This window comes from Mandrillus leucophaeus, unplaced genomic scaffold (genome assembly GCF_000951045.1).
Source record: "Mandrillus leucophaeus isolate KB7577 unplaced genomic scaffold, Mleu.le_1.0 Scaffold14, whole genome shotgun sequence".
NCBI classification, from domain to species: Eukaryota; Metazoa; Chordata; class Mammalia; order Primates; family Cercopithecidae; genus Mandrillus; species Mandrillus leucophaeus.
In genome coordinates this window covers 7,633,801-7,656,399 of record NW_012101365.1, presented here as the reverse complement: position 1 = coordinate 7,656,399, position 22,599 = coordinate 7,633,801, and the positions used below count along the sequence as shown (strand labels likewise).

At 41.2% G+C, this 22,599-nt stretch overlaps 1 protein-coding gene and 1 long non-coding RNA gene across 3 annotated transcripts in view; one reads left to right on the top strand and one right to left on the bottom strand.

The window, feature by feature from the left end:
* Window positions 1–22,599, top strand: part of DAB1 (Dab, reelin signal transducer, homolog 1 (Drosophila)) — a 1,330,586-nt gene that overhangs the window by 389,010 nt on the left and 918,977 nt on the right. The gene's annotated exons all lie outside the window — the stretch shown is intronic.
* Window positions 14,971–17,333, bottom strand: LOC105534915. Its single transcript, XR_001005348.1, has 2 exons — window positions 17,004–17,333; window positions 14,971–15,502 (listed from the first exon to the last, which is right to left on the bottom strand). It is a non-coding gene; the product is annotated as an uncharacterized LOC105534915 (long non-coding RNA).

The following is a 22,599-nucleotide window of genomic DNA, read 5'->3' as shown; positions in this document are numbered from 1 at the left end:
AAGGGTGTGTGTGGGAATGTCCTAGAATTGTGTCAGATCCAGAGAGGGAGCTGCAGGGTGGAGAACAGAGTGTATCATAATGGTCAAGACTTATGCAAACTCAGGGGGCCCACAATAATTCCCTTAGCTGGGACAGAGGGTACAAATCTTTAGTTGGCTTTCAAAGCTAGGCAACTGAGCTGATTAAATAATTCAAACCTAGGGCAAAGTCCTGGCTCTTCTAATAACCAACTCTGTGGCTTTGGGCATGTGTCTTTACCACTCTGAACCTCATTTGTAAAAGAAATAATACCTTCCTTATAGTATCACCGTGACACTAAATGTAATCACATTTTCAAGTATTTAACACATATCTACATATATCTATACATACATATTTACACACGCATATATACACACACACCTAGACCCTTCCCACCAAGCTTGGAGGGGTGCCCTTTGGGATAAAGCCCCTTCCTCACTGCAACTTTTCATAATCCTCTCCATGCTTCATTTCCCATCCCTATCCCTATCCCCATAGTACCATTACTAGGACCACCTGAAGTTTTAGCCCAGAGGCATTTCTTCCCTATGACCTTCACCTGCAATTTGGAGATATTCCTCTTGAGAGGTTTCTCCTGTCTTCTTTTCTTGGTGAGTTCAGTTTGGCTTCTAAGCAATTGAGGCCCACTCTATGTCCAGCCTGCATGTCAACTAGGAGAAAGGTGAAAAATCCTAAACTGTATGTTCTAAGACAAATATCCAAGCAAAATAATAGAAGGCAAAAGGATTGTAGGGTACCATCACATGTATCTGGGTGAGAGAGCACTCAGGCTGTGACACTGCGCAATGCTGCAGAATCAGGAAAAAGGAAATGCAGCCCAAGGCGCTGTGACTTCACACCCTGCTGCTTCAACATGAGGTCCTGAATCATTTCCCCAGTTCTGTCTGAAGCCAGCCTCAACAGATCATCACAACAATCACCTTAAGTGATGAATACATATATGTGCCAGGTACTGTGCACGAAATTGTCACACCTGGTCCATCTGGCTCTTTCATTGCATCGTGTTTCTTCAAGTAAGAATTTTGTTTTTCTCCTCTGCTGCCTCCTTTTTTTTCTCCTTCTGGGGATGTCTTTATTTATATGGCTACTAAACTGAGTAAAGGTGTGACAGGAGTTCCTAAGAAGGTACTATCCAGATGTGTTATTGTGGTTGCCTATATCCTCTTTCCCTGCACAGCTGAAGAGGACAGGTTGGCTAATGATCTTGGCGGGTCCTTGAACATTCAGCTTCAAGGTCTTGACCTTGGTTTAAATAGTGCTCAGTGACATCTAACAAAAAAGAGCGTGAAAGAAAACTGTTCTGTTTCCAGCTTAGAGACTCTCCGAAATTCTAGGCTGGTCACTGATTTATGCTGCCAAGAAGCCTGTTGCTGATTATGCTGGATGCCCCATAAATTAATGAGAGCTGGACTTAGCAGTGACAACGATCGCTGAGTCTGTGGAGCAGAAAATGCAACACTAATATATATGTTTCAGAAATGTCCTTTTGTCTATATGTTCGGAGGAGAAAGTGCTGATGAGGATCAATTTCATATTGACTTTAAATTTTTCATTTGACCCAGAGCTCTTTTTATTAAGTAATGCACATGAGAACATTTCATCCCAGGCCAACTTGATGGCTTGGAGAATTCCCTTCAGAATATGGCAACCTGGATAGAATTTGAAATGCAGTTCATTCATTTATTCTTTTATTCATCCTTTAATAATTATTTATTGGGTACCTGCTATGTGCTTAATTCTAAAAACTATGCTAGTCTGTGAGCAAGACATAATCTGCCCTCAAGGAATCTAAAATCTAATGAGCTAGACACACATTAATAAACAATCCTGGCCCACAGCAGTATGTTTCGTTAGCAGGAAGTGCAGGTATACAGAAGCACAGAGGAAGGACTCCCAGAAGGTATCAGGTACTTGGGAAGTATTTGGTTCTTGTTGAAAGAATGAATGAGTTGATGAATGAAAGCATGAGATGGCCCTTGAGCTGGTCAAAGAGCAAGGTAGAAATTGACTAAGCTGAAAAGGAGCTATAATAGCATGTTCAAAGACAGCAAGGCGTGATGTTTTAAATATAGCTCAGGTGTGAGGAGAGGCAGGTGGTAGGGCTCCAGAACCAGACATAAGGAACTTGGGTGTTAAGTCACCATCTACCTGTGCAAATAGACATACTTGTAGGTGGCAGAGTGGACCCAAGGGGCCTTGTACCTCTTCAGAGAGCAGGCATAACCACACAATAAATGACTCATCTGGAGGGATTATCTTCAGTGCTTAGTATGGAGATTCAGTAGGTAGTTGAGCTTACCCTCTCTGGACAATTTTCCTGAAGAGGCAGTCCAGTAGAACCAAAGCACTTGCTCTGAGAAAGTTTCAAATCTGGGTTCAACATCTTAAACTAAGCAGTGAATGTTTCTAGGAGTATTTATCCTGCGTGCTACAAAGCCCTGCTGTGTCTTCAGTTTTGTCTGAATGTTGGGACCACGTTGTGAAATCTTCTTGTATTTATCGCCTTCCTGCACTCTCCTCAGCTCGTATTTCCCACATTTTTAGTTACTGTCTGTGTGTTTGCTGGTGGTGCAGTTTTGTTCTGTTTTAACCTTGTTTGAACCCCCAAGCCAGTCTGGGAAAACGTGACCATCACTCTTCCGAGCATCTACCTCTGGGACGTGGTCCCGGGGCTTTGACTCACAGGTTAGAAATCTTGTCATGCTCCCCTGAACTTGACTCAATGGCTGCAGTGGCCTGGCTGATTTATGGCTGTTTCTTCCTCTGTTTGATCTTAGCAAACAGACAGCTGTGATGTAGCGGCTTCATTCTACTCACCTGCTGGCACCTTCATGTTTGGTCTAATAGCTTGTTAACTGCTCTGAGGACAGGCACTGCCCTTCCTGGCTACCGTCTAGAGTGGTCTCTATGGCAACTGCATCACATCAGGGATGATGCTCATTCTTCAAGGCTTTCCTTCTCCATTTTTCTCTGGTGGCTTCTGGGTAACCTGTAATGGTTGGAGCCCTGCCTCATCCTGCCAGGAAGCCACTGCTGATTTAAAGCCTTGCAAAGAAACTTAACAAGACACACTGCTTTCTTCTGGTCTTGTTGCTTGTTCTGTGTTGCACTTGGTCCAGGCCTGCAGGGACTTGTCATCCCTTCTTTATCATCTCTCCTTTTGGTGCTCCCCAGGTATTGTTCCCGGTCTCTCTCGGAAAGCTTTGACATGGTTTCTCCAGATCTCTCTGCTCATTAATATCATTCAGCAGTCCAATCTGAATCCTGACATTTGGTATGTTCTTTGTTTGCCTCATCCACCTTTGTTTACTCATTCACTCTTCTCTTCAGAAGTGACCCCCAAGCTCTCTGGTCTTCATCTGTACCAAAGAGACTTGTGTCAAAGAGACTCATATAGACTGTTCAGATATATGAAGAAAGAACTGATTTATGTGTGATAGGAGTCTAGAGTGTTCAGTCTGCCGATGGCATTCAGAGTCCAGCAATAATACTGTTAATAACAGTAAATGCTATTATATACAGTATTTCTATAATCTGTGCATAAATAGTATTATTGTGATAAGAACTTTACATCTATATAATAATCCTATAAGGTGAGTACTCTTATTGTCCCCATTGTACAGATGAGGAAACTGAGGCACAGAGGGCTAAGAAACATGCTGTAGGGCCCCAGCTATTAAATGGCAGAGCTAGAACTTGAACTCTGGCTCCAGAATTTATGCTCTTCAACCCTTTCCTGTACATTGGGCAGTGATATTGTTTTCTGTACATGTGGTCCCACCACCAGAAATCACTCACTTCTGCAAGGCTAAATTGTACCCATCTACAATGCCAAGATTAAATGCCACCTGCTTTGTGAAACTACTTGGCTTCCTCTACATTTAAGATGTAAATTCATTGGTTCATTCAGCAAACATCAAATGATAGTGATTATAGCTTATTCATTCATCTACTCCAGTACAAGGTTTTTTCAAGTTCTCTCAGTGTTACCATGCTGAGTGCTGTGGCTGTGATGATGAATAAGGAGCAAGCAGACCCTGCTCTCACCCTACTCATTTTTTAAAAAATAACAAGACAATAAAATATAGAGAGAGATAGCTTTATGCATGCAAATGTTGATATCTCAGTAATATTTCTATATCTCTATGTTTGTCTATCAGTTGATTAATAGATATTAGGGATTTTTTCAGTCAATTCCTCCTGCCTGTTCATATGATCAAGTTAACCTCCTTAGCTTGACACCTAAGACCCTTCATGATCTGGCCTTAGATTCCTTTACTTAGGAATCTTATCTCAGATTCCTCTACAGTCTCCATCTGGAGACTGAACACTCTAGAGTCCTAATACACATAAGTCAGAACAAAGGGCTCAGTTCTTGCTACCTGTTCTCTAACCATCCACTCCGGACGTAGTCTTCCAGAAAGTGTTTACTCATTGGAAACTATCCAGGCCCAATCACACCATCCTGCTTTGGCTCAGTCTTTTTCTCTACTTCAAGTTCCCTTTTCATACTTCCCATTTCACATTTCTTCTTTTCCAACCCTTTCCAAACATCAAGTCCAGGTTTAAACATGCCTTCTCTGTGGAACACCCAAAATCGTTTTCTTATTCACATTCCCATCAGTGAGGAATTAATCAATCCTTCCTTTGGGCTCCACAACGCTGACCGTACCCCTCTGGTACAGCACCACTTCCAAACCCAAGGCCAGCTGTCCGTTACATGTTGTTCTCCCAATGGGGACTGTGGACCCCTTGAAGATGAGGAATGGGCCCTCTTTCTTGCTGCATTCAGAGAACCGAGCACAGTGACCAGTAGGTAGCTATCTTAGTCCATTTGAGTTGCTGTAACAAAATACCAAAACTTAATAGCTTATGAACAACAGAAATTTATTTCTCACAGTTCTAAAGGCTGGGAATTCCAAGATCAAGGCTTCAGCAGATTTGGTGTCTGATGAGTGTCTACTTCCTGGTTCATAGATATACCTCTCACTGTGTCTTCACATGGGAGAAGGGATGAGGGGTCTCTTTGGGGCCTCTTCTTATAAGGGCATTAATTCTATTCATAAGGGCTCCACTCCCATGAGCTAATTATGTCCCAAAGTCCCTGTCTCTTAATACCATCACATTGGAAATTAGGTTTTAACATATGAGTTTTGGGGAAACATATACATTCAGATCATAGGAGTGCTAGACTTATATTATTTAACTATTAATAATAATAACTTTTAAAATATTTGATTGCCATCTGCATCTGGCATTCTGATAAGCATTTCATTTATTTCATTTTATCATAAGAATCTTTTGATATAGATTATGATATATACTATTGTTAACTCCATTTTACAGATGAGGAAGCCAAGGCTTAGAAACTATGCAATACCTGCTCCAAGTCACAGTCCCCTAAATAGCAGAGTCTGACTGGATACCCTACACTTTGGTGTCTGTTGAATGAACAAATGAACTTACACCTTGAGCAGAGAGAAAGGAAGTAATCTAGGAGAGCTGTCACTCCTATAGTGTACATACTTTTATGCACACATACCCATACATAACCTAAGTTATGTAATTCCATTCCTGAATATGGAAAAGGAAACCACAGAAGGATTCTATAAAATTCTGATAAAAAAGGCCACCGGTTGCAAGCTGCATATTTTCATTTTTTTTTTATAGAAGTTGTCTTTGTGTTTAGGTGAAGCTATTGACAAACCTAGAGCAAAACTGTCTTTTAGATGCTTGTAAGCTAGAAGGGTTAGACGTGGAGTCCGTAAAACCTGTTTGGATCTCAGCTTTGCCATGGTTTCTATGTGACCTTGAGCAAGACACTTAACCTCTCTGAAGTTTAGCATAGTGATTGATCTGCGGGTTCTACAATCTGATGACCTGGTTTAAACAACCCAGCACTAAGCTTACTAGCTGTGTGATCTTCGGAAAGATAATTTCTCTGTGCTTCAGTTTTCCCATTTGTAAAATGGGTACAATACAGTAATAATATTTGCCTCATATGATTGTTCTGATAATTAAATAAATCAATTCACTTGAAGGATTTAAAACAGCACCTGATACCCATGAAACTATTATTACCTCTTAGATAGTTATATCTATTTCAGGGGAATGTTGTGAGAAGCAATGAGTAATATATTTTTGACACACTAAGCCTTCTGAAGGCTTTGACCCAGAACTAACACAGCAGCTCTTCCAACACATTCCATTGGTGAGACCCACAGGGCCAGCCAGGACTCAGGGGCTGTGGAAGGAACTAAGCATAGGTGTAAAGGCAGGAGGTGTGGCTCACCAGGGGCCACGAGGGAGCAGATTCCCACAACATCAGAAGACATAATTTGGGCTGTGGATCTAGGTCAGGGTCAATGCGTGGAATGCAGGCAAAGGAGCTCTCAGCAATTTCACCCATCAACATTCATATATTCTACTCACAGAAGAACCCTCAGGCCTCCACTCAGAATCTGTTTCTCATTTTCTACAAAATTCTAACCAAACATAGTCGATGCTTTCTAAGGCCATAAGAAACCAGAAGAATGCTTGAGAGATAAAACTGATTCTACAGACAGGTGCTGTGGCAACAAAAAAAGGGTGAAAAGTGACAAAAAACAAAATGTAAAAAACTATAAGATGAAAAAAATCTTAAAATGAAGAACAAATGAGGGCACTTGAAACACAGACCACCCTACACACAAAGGTGTATACTTCCCACAGATGACATTTCTGTCATCAGATGTTAGATGGAGAATACACACCCTTATCTTTCCAGTCCCTTCATTGGTCTTGAAGGGGAGGAGGGTGATATTGCTGCTGCTCCTCCAAAGAGGGAGGGATCCTGATATATCTCGTTCACAAGGAAAGCCCATTGCTGGCACTTTTAGGTGCTTTATGATTGTCTGTTAAAGCTATTGTCAGCCATTTATTGAATGGTGTACTGTTTTGGGGTGCTATACTAAATACTTTTCAAATATCATGAGAGTCTGCTTTGCAACTGATAAATTCTCCCTGCCAATGTCAACTCTTTCATCTTTATTAGGATCACCCTCTTTTACAGATGAGAAAATGGAGACTTGGCAAGATGTGAGTTTGTCTAATTGTCCAATTGGGATACAAACTGATGTGGTTCTGTCTCCTAGTCCAGTGTCCTTTTTCTGTTCCCCATTCATTCCAGATTATAGTAAATTCTGTCCAAATTATTTACTCATTTAGCACATTTACTGAGTATGTGCTGTATGCCTAGCAGAGTCTGGGACCAGCCTCTGCCTCATCATGCTCAGTTATTTTGCTCTTACTAGGTACTATGCATTCTTATATGCATAATATAAATTCATTTTTCACAACAGCTATGTGAGTTAATTACTCCTGCCCATATTGCAGATGAGAAAACTAAGCTCAGAGAAGTTAAGCGAATTTTCCAAGACCCTGTAGTGGAAAGTGCTAGAGCTGAGATTCCAGCTCTAGCACTAATGTATGCCTAAGTCCATTGTCTTTCCACCCATCATATCACAATGCTTCCTCCATCATTCTCCAATAAAATGGCTTCTCAGTTTTACTCCAGCCATCTCCCTATTATGCTGTCCCCAAACTCTATCCAGCCCCAAGTGCAGAGCCTAGAATGAGACTGAAGATGTGTTGGCACTGACAGGCAGCACCAGAGTTTTCCACAGCAAACACCTAGACATACACATAGTTCTAGGCTAACATTTACTGAGGGGCCTAATATTTAATGTATGCCTCCTGTATGTACCTGGCCTTGCATATGCCACTTAGGTATTGTACATTTCATCCTCGTATCAAACTTGCAAGGTAAGTATGATTGCCCCCATTATACAGAGGAGGAAACAGAGGCTCAGAGAGGGTATTTTTCCAAAACTCATCCAATTTTCCTGACTCCAATACATTGTCCAGTCCTCCAGACAGCTTCAGAAAGGGTTTGAATCCCACAGAACATATTCTGGGAAGAACTTCATTGAAAGAGATGCAGCCTAAACTGCACCTTGGAAAACTTCTCATGCAGCCAGGATAAGTATATTGAGAGCCAGTGAGCATGTTATGATAGTTATGATTAGGTTTCCATGTACTTCTCAAATCAGATGTGTAAATATAATCAAGAGCATTTCTCTTTGCAGCACAGACCTCCAACAGACTCTACCCAGCATCGTAGTTCGGAGAGAAGTAATACATTAGCTCTAATTAGCTTTCCCACATGCTGAAGCAAGTTTCCCTTGTCACCACTTTGCAAACAGGAAAGAGGGAGGCTCCACTGGACTTCTATGGAGTGTGGTCCGTGGTGGTTAGGAGGGTAGCAGGCCTAGTTGGCAAGTGATTTTGACTTCTATTACCTTGTGTGGCTGTGGACAAGCCATTTTTACCCTCTGGCCTTCATTTTTTCCTTAAGTAAAATGAGGAGCTCAGAGTAGGCTTCTTCTCCTCTTGCACAGAAAGAGTCCATGACTCTACTGTCCTGGAGAATTTTCCAGCTTGAAGTGTCAACTTTGTTTGTGCATGAATAGAGTAATTGAGTACCTACTATTTATCAGGCATTGACCCTGAAACTGGAGATACAAGGATGAACATTAACTTGATTTTGTCTGTAGGAAACTTCCATTCCAAAGTGAGAATAATAATAACAGCTACTCCTTCCTACATGCCAGGAACTTAGTTAGCCATGGTCATTAAATACATAATCTCATTTAATCTCTGCAGGTAATTTTTGTTACCTGCATTTTACCCATGAGGAAATACTCTCAGAGAGGAAGGATAAGTCACTTTTCCTTAGTTTTACTGGCAGTAAAGGATGGAACTGTAATTCTAATTCAGTCTGATCTCTTATCTACTAGATTATATTACCTTTCCCAGAAAGAGTTGGATATCATAAAAGAAACAGAGACAACAAGTCTTAGGGAGGCCAGGGGATAATGAGATGTATTCCATGTGGGTGATCAGGGATGGCGTTGGTTAAGACGGTGTTTGAACAGAACCTTGAAGGAAAAAAATCTTGAAGGCATCAAGATGCCTTCTGAATACATGAAGATGGAAGAAGAAAAACAGTTTAGGTGGAAGAGTGAAGACACAGAGGCAAGAAAGGAAATCACTGGGCACCAATAAGGAAGAGTGTGTTGTATAGAGGAAGCCTAGCAGAACATGAGCCTGGGCTGTATGCTACATTCATTCAAAGGGCATAAAATACCTACTATGTGTCAGGCACAGTGCTAGCCTCTGGGAATAACACTGAGAACAATACAGAGCCCATATCCTCAAGGAACTCAATACTCTACTGCAGTGGTTCTCAACTAGGGGCAATTTTGTCCCCCAGCTGACCTTTGGAAATGTCTAGAGATAGTTTTGTTTGTGCTGTAAAATATCCTAAAATATACAGGACCGTTCTCCACATCACATAATTGTCTGTCCTAAAAGGTCAGTAACTTCAATGGAATGACAAGACCAGGCCAGCTCATGGGGAATTTTGTTAGCCAGACTGAAGAATATGCCCATGCCTTTTTCGGATCAGATGGCCTCTGGCAACCAAAACAGCAGAAGTGACAACAGGAGAATCTTTCCATTGCAAATGAGCTCCTAGCACAAAAGAAATCAGTCTAGTTGCTTGAGCAATTTTGTTACAGGCCTGGGACACCCTGAAAATGCTCTTCTACCACCCCTGGTTCAAAAGCACACGGTGCTTATGAGAATATACGGCCCACCAAAAGGAAATGTCAGATGGCTTCTTCCTTATTAATCAAATTAATAGTGCCTCTGCAGAAATTCTGCACAGCTGAGGAATTTATTACAAATTACCTAATCACTTGGTTCTCCCATGAAAAGTAAATCGACTGGACCATGCCTAGCCCTCTCATCCTGAGTATTTCAGTGTACCAGAGCTGGGCTGGAGCCTAGCTACTCAGTTAAGCAGTATTTACTGGATCTAGCTAGTGAGTATGCAGTGGAACTTAACTGCATTTAAAAATGCAAGTCCACTTTTCATGGTTATCTCAAGGACAGCTGGTGCTATTCTGCTTTTCTAATGCTGGTTAAGAGTGAAACAGGGATTCGTTTGTGGCTGTGAGGAGACTTCAGATGCCAGTCCAAGGAAGAAAAGATAATGACCAGGGCACTCTGCAGCATCACAGAAAGGGCACTTGATTTGCAATCTGGCATGCTTGTTTGGCTATCACCTCTGTCCTTACCTGTGCAAACTTGGACAAGCCATTCACTTAGCCTCTCTGAACCTCAGTGTCTTTATCTAGAAAAATGGAGAGCCCTGGAATGATTCAGATTAATTGTGGAGAGGCAATGTGGCCACACCTAGCACAAAGCAAGCACTCAGCAAATTGCAGATGATGATGTCGTTTCGTTCTCCCACCCAGATCTGGCTGCAGAGATGAGGGCTGTGGCAAAAAATGAGGATCTGATGTTACAGTTTAGTTACCTTTTTGTCTATTAAGAGAAGAAGAAAAGGGAAATTCCTTGTAGACTAGCAGCTTCTTAGCAATTCATACAGTTCAGGCAATGTCTCTGGATCCAGGCAGAGGCTGGCAAGTGAGTTCTTGACATATTGGAGGGAATAGGAAGAAAAATCAATTAAAAGGGCTTTTCAGTGAATGAGGGGTGGCAAACGCCAGGGTTAATCCCAAAGGGAGACTCATATTTCCATAAGAGGCGAGGCCTTCCCTTTAACCTGTTGGCACCACGAGTTGGAGTTTTCCAGGGTAAAGTCCATTACTGGCAATGGGCGTGCCGTGTGTGATTAATGACGGTGGTTACGGGCCAGTTAGCAGCGGAGAGCTCCATCCATCTCACTTCATGGAAGCATCACACACCATTTATTGTCTGCAGGCAGAATGTGTTCCTTTGCAATTAGGTAAATGCCTTCTTTCTGAGTAGGCATGGTGATTCCTGCACTAGTGCCCCCATGCCTCCGCCTGACATCCAACAGAAAGGCAAAGGCTGAGAGAGCCCAAGAGGAAATAGGTAGTGACCATGTCCAGTGCTATTTCATGACTTCAAATAAACTTGGCCCAGGAGCTTTCACCTGCTCTCAGATACCTTCTTTCAAGGAGACATTCGGCCCAGGGAATTCATAAATATGATGACTTTAAAGTCCATTCAAGGGAAAGAAGGAAGGGCACAGCATGTTAAGCACAAACCTGTGCTCGTTTTCTGCTATTAAAAGAAAGCCTTCAAAACTAATCTTTAGAAAATAACGCCTGTCATTTGTGGAGTGCTTCCTCTGTGCAGACACTGTGCTGCCCTCATAAGAGCTCTGGAAGGCATGCCCGAATCATCTCCATTTACAGTCAGGGCAACTGAGGTGTCAAAAAGAAAAATAACTTCCTCTAGGTTAGATGGCTGGAAAACACTATGCTGAGCCCCACAGTCCTGCTCTAGAATTGTACTCTTCACTAAAGTGCTCTACTGAAATTCTGTCTCCATAGAAGCACGTGAACCAGCACACAAAGAATGACAAACTACAGATACATGGTCTTTAAGAAAACCCACCACACAAGAGGAAACAGAGAGCATTAATTTACCCCATAGTTATTTATTGAAAATCCACTATGGTCAGACATCGTGCTAAGTTCTGGGGATGTAAGTGAATAGGAGAGGTGGTCTGGGAGTTCACCCCGTACCTGTGAAGAGGAACGGTAACAGTAACAACAGTGACAGCTGTTATTAGGTTGGTGCAAAAGTAATTGTGGTTTTTGGCGTTAATGTACAGCTAATACTATACTAATTATTTTGTGTACATTATTGCATTTAGTCTTCATAATCAATGAAGAATGAGTCATAATTATCCACATTTTATAAATGAAGAAATAGTGGCAAGAAAATGTTGTGTCCCCACAAAATTCATGTGTTGAAATCCTCTGCTCTCATGAATTCTCTGCCCCTATAAAAGAGACCACAGGGATCTAGGTGGCTCCCTCCACCATGTGAGGACACAGCTACAAGGCACCATCTTTGAGTCAGAAAGCTGGCTATCACCAAACACCAAATCTGCTGGCACCTTAATTTTGGATTTCCCAGACCCCAGAATTATAAAAAATATTCTGCTGTTTACAAGTCACCCAGTGTATGGCATTTTGTTATAGCAGCCCATAAGGAATCAGAAAGTTTAAATAACCTGGCCAAGTTTATACAGCCAGTAGGTAGTAGATCTATACTTTGAATTCACACAGTCTAAACTCTAACTTGTGCTTTTAAAATACTGAACAAATAATTACAAATGTGTTGAGATTTGCTGAGAGTACGGCGGCGAGCAGATGGGGATAGTGAGGTGATGATGAGCATTTAGAACAGGAGGGACAAGTGCAGCCTTGGGGGAAGAGGAGAGAGCCAGTAATGAAGAGGTGGGAGAGTTTATCATGCCCAGTGAACCTGAAGCGCACACCATGTTTGAGACATAAAGGCCAGTGTTGCTGGAAAGTTGACACCAAGAAGAATGGCATGATTTGAAGTTGGGCGTGTGGGTCAGGGAGACCAACATATTTAGGGCCCAGTGGGCTGTGTTAAATTTCATCATATGGACCTTAAGCAAGAGAGGGAGGGGCTATGCCAGAAATAGCTAATTATCCACCAAAAAGTTGTGATCTTTATTCTATAAAGTGCGGTTGTCCCTAGGGGCAGCTGTCTCAACAAGGACTGCCTTTTCTGGCTCCTCCCTTGTTTCCCGAGTGCATGCACATGTTTGTTTCTTGCCAAGGAATGTGAATGGATGTGACGTGTGTTGTTCCAAGGCTGGGGTTTTGAAGAGGCAGATATGACTTTTTTGGGTTCTTTTTACATTTCTACTCCCTGGAAGGAGACATCTGTGAGCCCCTAGGTGATGACCAAGCCACAAGGTGAAAGGAGCCTGCCTGGTTCCCTGAGTCACCATTTGGCACACACCTCCATGGGCACGGTATTTATTTGTGAACAAGAAGTAAACTTCTACAGGGTTAAACCGCTGTCATACTGAGGTTTATTGTTACGGTAGCTAGCATTAGAATATCTAATTACAGGGACTTCTTTGTATTCTAAAAAAAGATATATTCAGGTATTCTAAATATATCTTTATAAAGTACGTTCATGGTTTACAAAACATTGTTTCATTTCGAATAAACAAGGAGGGGCTGGGTAGAGTGGTTCATGCCTGTAATCCCAGCATTTTGGGATGCTGAGGCGGGAGGATCACTTGAGCCCAGGAGTTCGAAACCAGCCTGGGCAACATAGTGAGACCCTGTGTCTATAATAAAAATAAATAAATAAATAAAAATTATTTTTAAAGTAAGGAAGGAATTAGATACAGTGCACAAACTGTGAGGTTAAGTAACTTACCCGCAATCATACTGCTGGAGTCTTCACAAACTCATGCACCCTCACTGGATACGCATGAGCTCAGGATCAAAAGTCAAACAGTTCTGGTAGATTTGAGGCTCTTCCTCAGCTAATTATTCCTGTGATTTTTCAGCAACTTATGTAGTTTGTCTCAATTTCTTTAGCTATAAAATGAGAATGACGCTAGCACTTGTCTTACGAGGTTGCTCTAAGCATTAAAGCTCATAGTCAAGATCATGGGGCATAGAGAAAGTTTAATAAGATGAAGAAATTATGTTATTGTTATCACTGCACCATTATGGAAGGACTTACTTTAGACTCCCACCACTACCCCCATTTCCTAATAGGCCTTGCATTTCTTCTCCAGAAGGGAGTCATCTTCCCCAACATCCACATGGCACATGCTTGATTCACTCAGGTTCCTATTCAAATTGCTCTTCAGAGGACATTTCACAGACTACCCAATGTCAAATAGGCCCCTGCCTTGCCACCCCCTGCTTACTCTGCTCTCCTTTTTCTTCCTAGCACACATCACCTCCTGATATTGTAGAGTTTTCACGTACATATTAATGTCCCAGCTCATTCCACTAGAATGGGAGCACTTGGACAGCAGGGATTTTATCTCTTGTTCAGAGCTGTATCTCTGGCATCTAGAATAGTGCCTGGTATAAAGTAGGAGACCAATATACATTTGATGAGTGAATAAAGGAATAAATGATGATTGTATAACATGTGAGCTATGTTCCAGGTCCTATATTAACTTCAGTTCTTACTGTTTCTTTTTCTTTGGTGATGCCCTAGTGGATCATTCATCAATCCAAAACTTGTGTGCAAATTTTATTCTTTTTCTCCTCTTTAAATGCAACCCACTCCACCTCCAAGATCTCTTGTTTCTAATACGCTTCCATAACACCTCTGTTCCTGAGATAGGAGATCTGTAGCCTTCTCAGAGTGGGTGATGGGCCCTGGCCTCAGTGCCCAGCCATTCCCTGTGGCATTCATCACCAACACTGTAGAACACACACACTTTCACACCACCCAAGTTGTCAAAGCCTACAGATTAGAATTATTGCTCAGTAAACTTGACTGGACTACAGGGCCATCTTGCTATATGATCACGTTTCCACCAAGATTTTTAAGTTCTGTTGGGATATATTTGATGTATAATAAACTGTATATATTTGAAGTATATAATTCGATGAGTCTTGATACATGTATGCACCTGTGAAACCATCACTACATTTAAAATAATACATATATCCATCATAGCCCAAAGTTTTCTTATGTTCCTTTATAATCTAACCCTCCTTATACATTCCCCATACACACACAGCCCCCATACCCAGGCAACCACTGGTTTACTTTCTGCCACTCCAGTTAGTTTTCATTTTCTAACACTTTATAGAAATTGAATCATACAGTATAAAATATTTGGGTTCTTTCTCTCAGCATAGTCATTATGATTTATATCCACATTGTCAAATGTATTAATAGTTCCTTTTCATTCCTATTTAGTACTTAATTGTATGGATATACTATAGTGAGTTTGTCCACTCACCTGTTGGACACTTGGAAATTTTCTAGTTTTTAGCAATTACCACAAAGCTGCTACGGTCATTTGTGCACAAGTCTTTGTGTGGGCATATATTGTAATTTTCCTTGGATAAATACCTGGAAGTGGGATTGTTGGTTTGCATGATAGGTCTATTTTTAAGTTTTTACAAAGTTACTGAACTCATTTCCAAAGAAGTTTTAGCATTTTACACTCCTTCCAGCAGTGTGAGAGTCTCAGTGTCCCTGTTTCTTGCCAACACCTGGTTAGTCTGATTAATTTTAGTCAGTTTAGTAGGTTGTAGTGGTATCTCATTATGCTTTAGCTTGTAACTTCCTAATAATAAATAAGTGATTTTCAGCATCTTTGAATGTATTTGTCATTTTTATCTCTCCTTTGGTAGAATTCACATTTTTAAGGAGTTATCTTATTTTAGAGTTGTAAGAATATCTAAAAATATTTTGATAATCCAGAGAGAAGTTCTTTGTCAGATAAATCTATTTCAAATATTTTCTTCTAGACTGTGCCTCGCCTTTTCAATTTCCTTTCCAAGTCCCCTGAGCGGAGCAGTTTTGTTTCATTCTCCCTTCATATTCCTAGAAACAAGAACAAGAACATTGAAAATGTTATGTAATTTCAGTTCAATGATGAGAAAAGCTCTAACTTGAAATACTTCATAGCCACGCACATGAAAGGTGACTGTTTCGTCAATTTACCAATCTGCAAAATCAAGATAATACTATCTATTTCATGAGGCTGTCAGAATGAATAATAGTGAATAAATTACCCAGACCCATGCTTAGCATACAGTACTATTTCAGTAAGTATTAGCTTGCTTTTATTCTGTAATCTTAGGGAACAGAAGTGAGACCAAAGGGTAGAAATCTTAAAGATTCCGATCGTTTGAATTTAGTGAATTATTTTCCATTGCAGTCCAGTTAATGAAATAAAATAGGTACCCATAGAAGCTGCTGAGCTTCCCATCACTAGGAGCATTTAAGTAGAGAAAACATAACCATGTGAGCAGGTTATAGAAGAGACTATTGCTACCTTGCGAGAAATACTGGACTTCTCGTGTGTCTCCTATTCCTAAAAATGGTTTGGTTCTTGGTAGGAGATAATAATGACAATAGCATATCTTCATATTTAATACATATTATATATTATATTATATATAATACATCTTATAAAATATCATACGTATATGCTATGATATGTTATATATAATACTAGTAATTATTGATGATATAATATTGTGTGAAGTACTTAAAAACTATTCTATTATTTAATCATAACGACCTTTTGAGGTAGAGGTAAATATTAGTTCTATTTAATAGATTAGAAAAATGAGCTCAGAGGTATTAGATACCTTCCCTAATAGTACATAGCCTGGAAAAGGAGGGCCTTGAATGCAGGTTGGCAATGGATTGAATGTTTCTGTCCTTGTAGAATTCATATGTTTAAATCTTAATCCCAGCATAATGGTATTTAGAGGCGGGGCCTTTGCCAGGTAATTAGGTCTTGAGGGTGGAGCCCTCATGACTGGGATTAGCACCCTTGTAAGAAAAGGCTAGACAGCTAGCTGCAATGCGTAACCCAGAAGGGGGCCCTTATCAGAATCTGACCATGCTAGCACCCTGATCTCAGGCTTCCAGCCTCCTGAATTGTAAGAAATACATTTCTCTTGTATATAAGCCATCCAGTTTATGGTACTTTGTTATAGCAAGCAAGAAAGTACCATAAACTAAGACAAGGTCTGAGTAAAGTCCATGCTTACAGCCCAGGTGCCCTGTGGCCAGTGAGCCCCTGCTTACTCATAGCTATGGGCAAGTGTTGCTGAAACAAACTTTTCTCCAACACCTGTGTCTCTATATTCTCTCACCTGCCCCACCCTCGGCTATAGCGTGTCTCTGAGTCAGTGGGAATGAGTATTTAGGTCTTGGTCCACAGCTGCAGAATTCCACTGCTGTTGGCTCAACAGGTCACCCCGTGAAGTGGCCAAAAACCAAGGCTGCCATGCCTGAGGTCAGCTACCCAACTCACTCTCCACCTGGCACTACCAGCTGGATCTCAGCTTCTTGAAGAAATGACATTCACCATCTCCAGTTGGAATAGGTCTTCCCTGGGCTTTTCCTTCTGGCATACGGAGTGTTTATTTGTTTTGGAAGGCCTCAAAAGTGGCAGCTTTCTCATCACACAGCAGGATGGAATGTCCCCATTTGGTGCCTGTCCATCCAGCCCACAATATTTATGCTGTTATTGCAAAGCTGTTGGCCCCTTAGATCCTAATCATTCAAAGATACTTTTGTGGCTTCTTAAAAACCTAGGCCTGTTCTTCTGCAAGCAAGTGTCTGCCTCACTGCCATCCTGATTACCAGCTCCTGTTGGCAAAAGAACCATTATGATGTGAACCAGATTGTACCAAACAGACGTTACCTAGCAACCAGCGGGAGCCATCAGGATTCATCCTTGTGTTCCAAACACTGTGTGGAATTCGTTAAGCATCTTGGACACAGTGGAGACTAAAAGCATGCCATGAGGGAGCCTTAAGAGAATGGCTTTGGAGTCAGGCACACCCTTATGCAGTCTTGACTCTCAGTGACTACTGTGATCTTGGGCAAGTTACATAACTCTTCAAGCCTCAATTTCCTAACCTAGAAAATGGAGAACAATAATAGCACTTACTTCATACGAGTGTCTCAAATGTAATACATGATGGAAAGAATAATCTTTCATATTAAGTAGGCATTCAACAAATGTTAGTTCCCTTGAAAATACAATTTTTTTCTATGTGTTACATTTGTGAAAGACACAAACCCAAGCATCCAAAGGACCAGGATCCAGTTACCCGTATCCTATATTAGTAATTCACTGTGTCCTTAAGGAAGTCTCTTAACCTCTCTTTGGTTTATTTTCCTCATCTATACCATGGGGACAATAATAAGTGTTGTTCAGGAGCCCACATGAAATTAGGGATATGAAAAAGCTCTGAAGATCAGAATACAAATGCAAGAGGTGACCTAAGTCTATTGCTGGTAGTATTTTCACTTGAGAGGAAGTTAGCAACACTGGGAGACTTACTAGAGGTCTTTGTCTCATAATAGCTTTTACCTTCATCTAGGTATAGTCCTGGTATTCATATCGGTGCAAGAGATATTTGAAATACACTGAAGTCCATGTGTTCCTCACTCCCTTATTTTTTTCACTTCCATCTGTCTGTTGATTTCAGGAAATGTATTCCATCTCAGATACCAAGAGAGCCCATTATCAGGAAAGATGAAAGGGTTTCAGGGGATGTAGTTAAACTAGTTAGTCTGGAAAAATTAAGGGGCAGAACTACCTAAAGGATGAATGAGAATTAGACAGCAGTGCACAAAGTTCTCAGATTTTGAAGTGAAGTAAAGATAGGTTCAAGTCCTCCTGGTCTACCACTTTCTGGCTCTGAGGACTTCTTAAGCCTCAGCCTTTTCATCTGTAAGATGGGCATATTACGATTTATTTTTGCAAGGTTCTTGAAAGGATGGGGGTTTTGGTGAATATAAAGTGCCTATTAAGGCATCTGGCACATAAGCTATCTACAATATAAGATATATATTAAATAAAATATTAATAAGAGCAATAATAATAACATATATAGTCAGAGGGATACAGAGCCCAAACAAGAGGAAAGGTTCCAAAGGTTTGGTCTGAGCAGCAAATACGAATCACTAATAGGAAGTAAATGCAAAAGATCAAGAGGCAGGGAGATGAGAAACGAGTCAGCAGGCAGATTGATGGAGACAAATAATTTGGGGTCTAGGTTAGGAAATAGGTTTAGGTTTTGCAGCCCCGGCTGAAAGGTACAAACCAGAACAGCCATCTTGGCCGCTTAGGGAAGTTCCGTCCTCATGCCTTTGTTTATACAGGCCGTCGCTTTTTCCTTCAGGACTCAAATGACAACCCCCTGCAGAAGTGCCTGATGGAAAATAGGTTGTTAGCAAGAGGAGAGGCCGGGATGCTCCGGGCACAGGATTCTGACCAATGGCAAGTCTGCATTCTGCACTTGGAATCGCAACTCTGGAATGTCAGAGAGTGGGATTTCCCTGAAGAGTTGCCCATGTGACTAAGTACCCCTCGGGTTAGTGGAGTGAACTGTTTCCCCAACTTCAGTTTCTTTGTAATCAGGTAAAATCTCAGCACATCTAGAATGCCTTTTGGCCATTGTCTCACTGACTTCTTACCTCAGGGAGCCCAATTTGAAGGAGTTGCTGGAAGCAAAGAAAGAGAGTTTGAAACGAATTCAGTCAGTTGTCAGCCAGACCTGTGGTAGGGGATATTTCCCTGCTTGCTGACTGTGCTGGCTCCCACAGCCACCCCCTAACAAGCACCTGGCCTGGCAGAGTTAGGAGGTGGAGTTCTGTGTCTGTTATTAATATCAGTGAGAATGCCTTTTTTTTCCTGTTAAATCTGAGTACTAATTATCATCTCTTTACATCACAGAGTTCAGGGAAATCACAGAGCAGACTAAGAACAATACTGCATATGGATGCCTTACTTTGCAATAAGCTGGCTCTAAGAAAAGTGGCGCAGCTCATCTGTACAAACAGTTGTCTTTTCCCTGCCATTAAAACAGGAAGGTGTTAAATTCATGATGGTAATGGACATTCTTTAACCTACCAAGAAAGCTAGGGCATGTTATTTTATCATATGGAGCCGTAATCTCCCAATAGTTTAAATAACGATGGTGAACAGATAATTACTAAGGTTCTCTTAGATTCAAAAAAAATAATACTCTTCCAAGTGAAATAATTGCCAACTAGAATCAAATGGGTGAGTCAGTGGTAGAGCTTGACACTTCCACAGAAGGAACCCAGGTTCAACTCCTGAGTAATACAGTATGTTTCGGTGGCCTGCCTGGTTTTTGAAAAGTAACATAATTAAGAGTTAATAGACTTAGGATCTTGATCTGGTTCTGTCACTATTAGCTGTGTGTCAGTGAGTGAGTCACTTCCGCTCTCTAGGCTTCAGGGTTTTTTTTTTTTTTTCTTTTTTAATTTTAAAAATAAAAACCTTGAACCAGATCACTTCTAAGGTCTTTTTTTGTTTTTGTTTTTGGCATGAACATTCTATGATTCCGTACTGATAAAACTGCAATACTTTAAAAATACTTACATTTTGACTACAATCTTCACTTTGTCACATCTTAAACACTTCTCTATAAAGCCTAAGCCTAACCTCTAACACAGTACCTGATGCACAGCTAGTACTTAGTAAATGGTAGATGGTTGAATGGATAACTCCTGCCTATATCCATCTTATATTTTCCACTTGTGGCAACTTTCTAACTGTGTGACCATTGACAAACTGCTTACTGTGTATAGCTCAGATTCATCATCTGTAAAATAGAGGTAATAATAGTACCTGTCTCATAGAGTTGTTACAAGGATAAAATGAGTTCTTACATGTAAAGTATCTATAGCAGGGCTTGGCACACAGAAAGCTCTTTGTAAGTCTTAGCTATCATCTCCATCCCCATCATCATCATCATCATTACCATCATCTCTACTCACTCTATTATTCTTCATACATGTACATTGTCTTCAGAATCATCTCCAGATGCCTGTGTCATTTAGTCATTCAGAGATTACTTTCTTTCACTTTTGATGGTTAATCCTCTTTTGCTATATTAAAAATCAACCTAGCACTTTTTCTCAGAACTTTGGGAAGTGAGTTTTTCCTTGTCTAACAATGCCCATTTGTCTTTTTTGTTTCTCTCAAATTATTTTAAACTGCCGTATCACATAGTTACTTTACTTCCAAGTGTCTCACTTCTTCTATACTCTTACCAACTTCTTTCTTTGGCTTAAACAAAGCCCTTCATTGCATCTTCTCATTTCTGAGAGATACCACTAGCAATACCAGTGAACACTTGCCAAAGATGCTTGGGTTTCACCTGAGTGGGAGTCTCATCAGATATCTGCACAGGTCATGATCATCATGGCGGCATCCTTTTAATCAGTGAAAGTGTACTTATTGAGCATCTTATGTGTGCCAGGCTCTTTTCTAGGTGCTAATAATTTCAGACCCTGAGTGTATCATTCACATCCCCACAGGTCCAGCCATCTGTTGAACACATCCCCATTGAGACCCTTCTGTTAGAAGTATAATCTTTATTTACTTATTTATTTATTTAGAGATGGAGGCTCACTCTGCTGCCCAGGCTGGAGTGCAGTGGCACAATTTCAGCTCACTGCAGCCTCTACCTCCCAGGTTCAAGTGATTCTCATGCCTCAGCCTCCCATGTAGCTGGGATTACAGGTGTGCACCACCCCTGTAATTTTTGTATTTTTAGTAGAGATATGATTTCATCATGTCGGCCAGGCTGGTCTCAAACTCCTGACCTACGGTGACCTGCTTGCCTTGGCCTCCCAAAGTGCTGGGATTACAAGTGTGAGCCACCATGCCTGGCCTAATCATCACTTTTTGTATGTAAACTTTTCATATGTACAGTAACTAGTTTTATTGGCAGTTGCTCGATGCTAGAAATAAAAAGCTGTGTGCAGCACACTTGTTGTCCTTGAATAGCAGATCTGTACAAGGATTGTAGCCCATCATGGTAAGGGCTCTAATAGAGGTACAGTGGCTAAAAGAAGCATCCTGCTTCTCTGAGGCTATCTTTCTTAATCTGTAAGGTGGGCATGACCTTACTCACGTCCTCAGACTCTTGTGAAGCAATCCTCCAGCTTCTTCTCTTCTCTAGCTACACTTGCTCTCCAGGGGCTTCAGCCAGTGCCGGGGCTCTGGATACCACCTCTCTGCTGATGAGTCCCAGGCAGTAGCAGCTCAGACCCAAGTCTTGGTAATTATTCTCTACTCCTATCTTTCTTTCACATCGTATATTTACCTGACAGCAAATCCTCCCAACTCTATCATTAGAATATATTCTGATTCTTCCCTCCTCACATCCCATCTACTCTCATCCAAGCTAGCATCTTGCCTCCTGGGACCTTTTCAGCAGCCTCCTAGGTCTCTATGCATCCATCCTTGTCAACCTGCAGTTGGTCGTCTCCAGAGCAGTCAAAGTAATATTTTCAAACTAAAGTTAGATCATGTCACTCCCCTTCTCGACCTCCTGTGGTCTCCATATTGTGCTTAGAACCCAAAGTGCTGTGCAGGCCCTAAAAGACCATCATGGTCTGGCCTCCACCTACCACTTTTCTTCTTGTTCACTCTGAGCTACTGATTTCCTTATTCATCTTCGAATGTGCTGCCTCAGATGTGAAGACCTTTTCCCTCTTCCTCCGTTGCTTTGCCTCCAGGTAGTTGTATGGCCCACCCTTCATTTCATTTCAGTCTCTGTCCCTATGTGCCTATATCAAAGACCCCTTTTTTACTACCCCAACCTGAAGTAGCACCATCACTGTGTTCTACAAACTCACCTTCTTTAGTACTCTTCATCACATCTATCTTTGCCATCCATTATAAGAGTTGTTTATTAATTTGTTTATGAAATGACCCTCACCTAGAATGCCAGCTTCATGGGGGCAGGGATGTTGTCAGCTTTGTTCACTTCTATGTCCTCGGGGATATGGCCTAGGGTGGGCACTCAACAAGTATTTTTTGAATGAGTAAATGAATGAATGAGGATTAAATAAGATCATATTTGGAAAACACCAAGTATCAAGTGTTGAGTTTGAGAATTGGTTACTTCTTG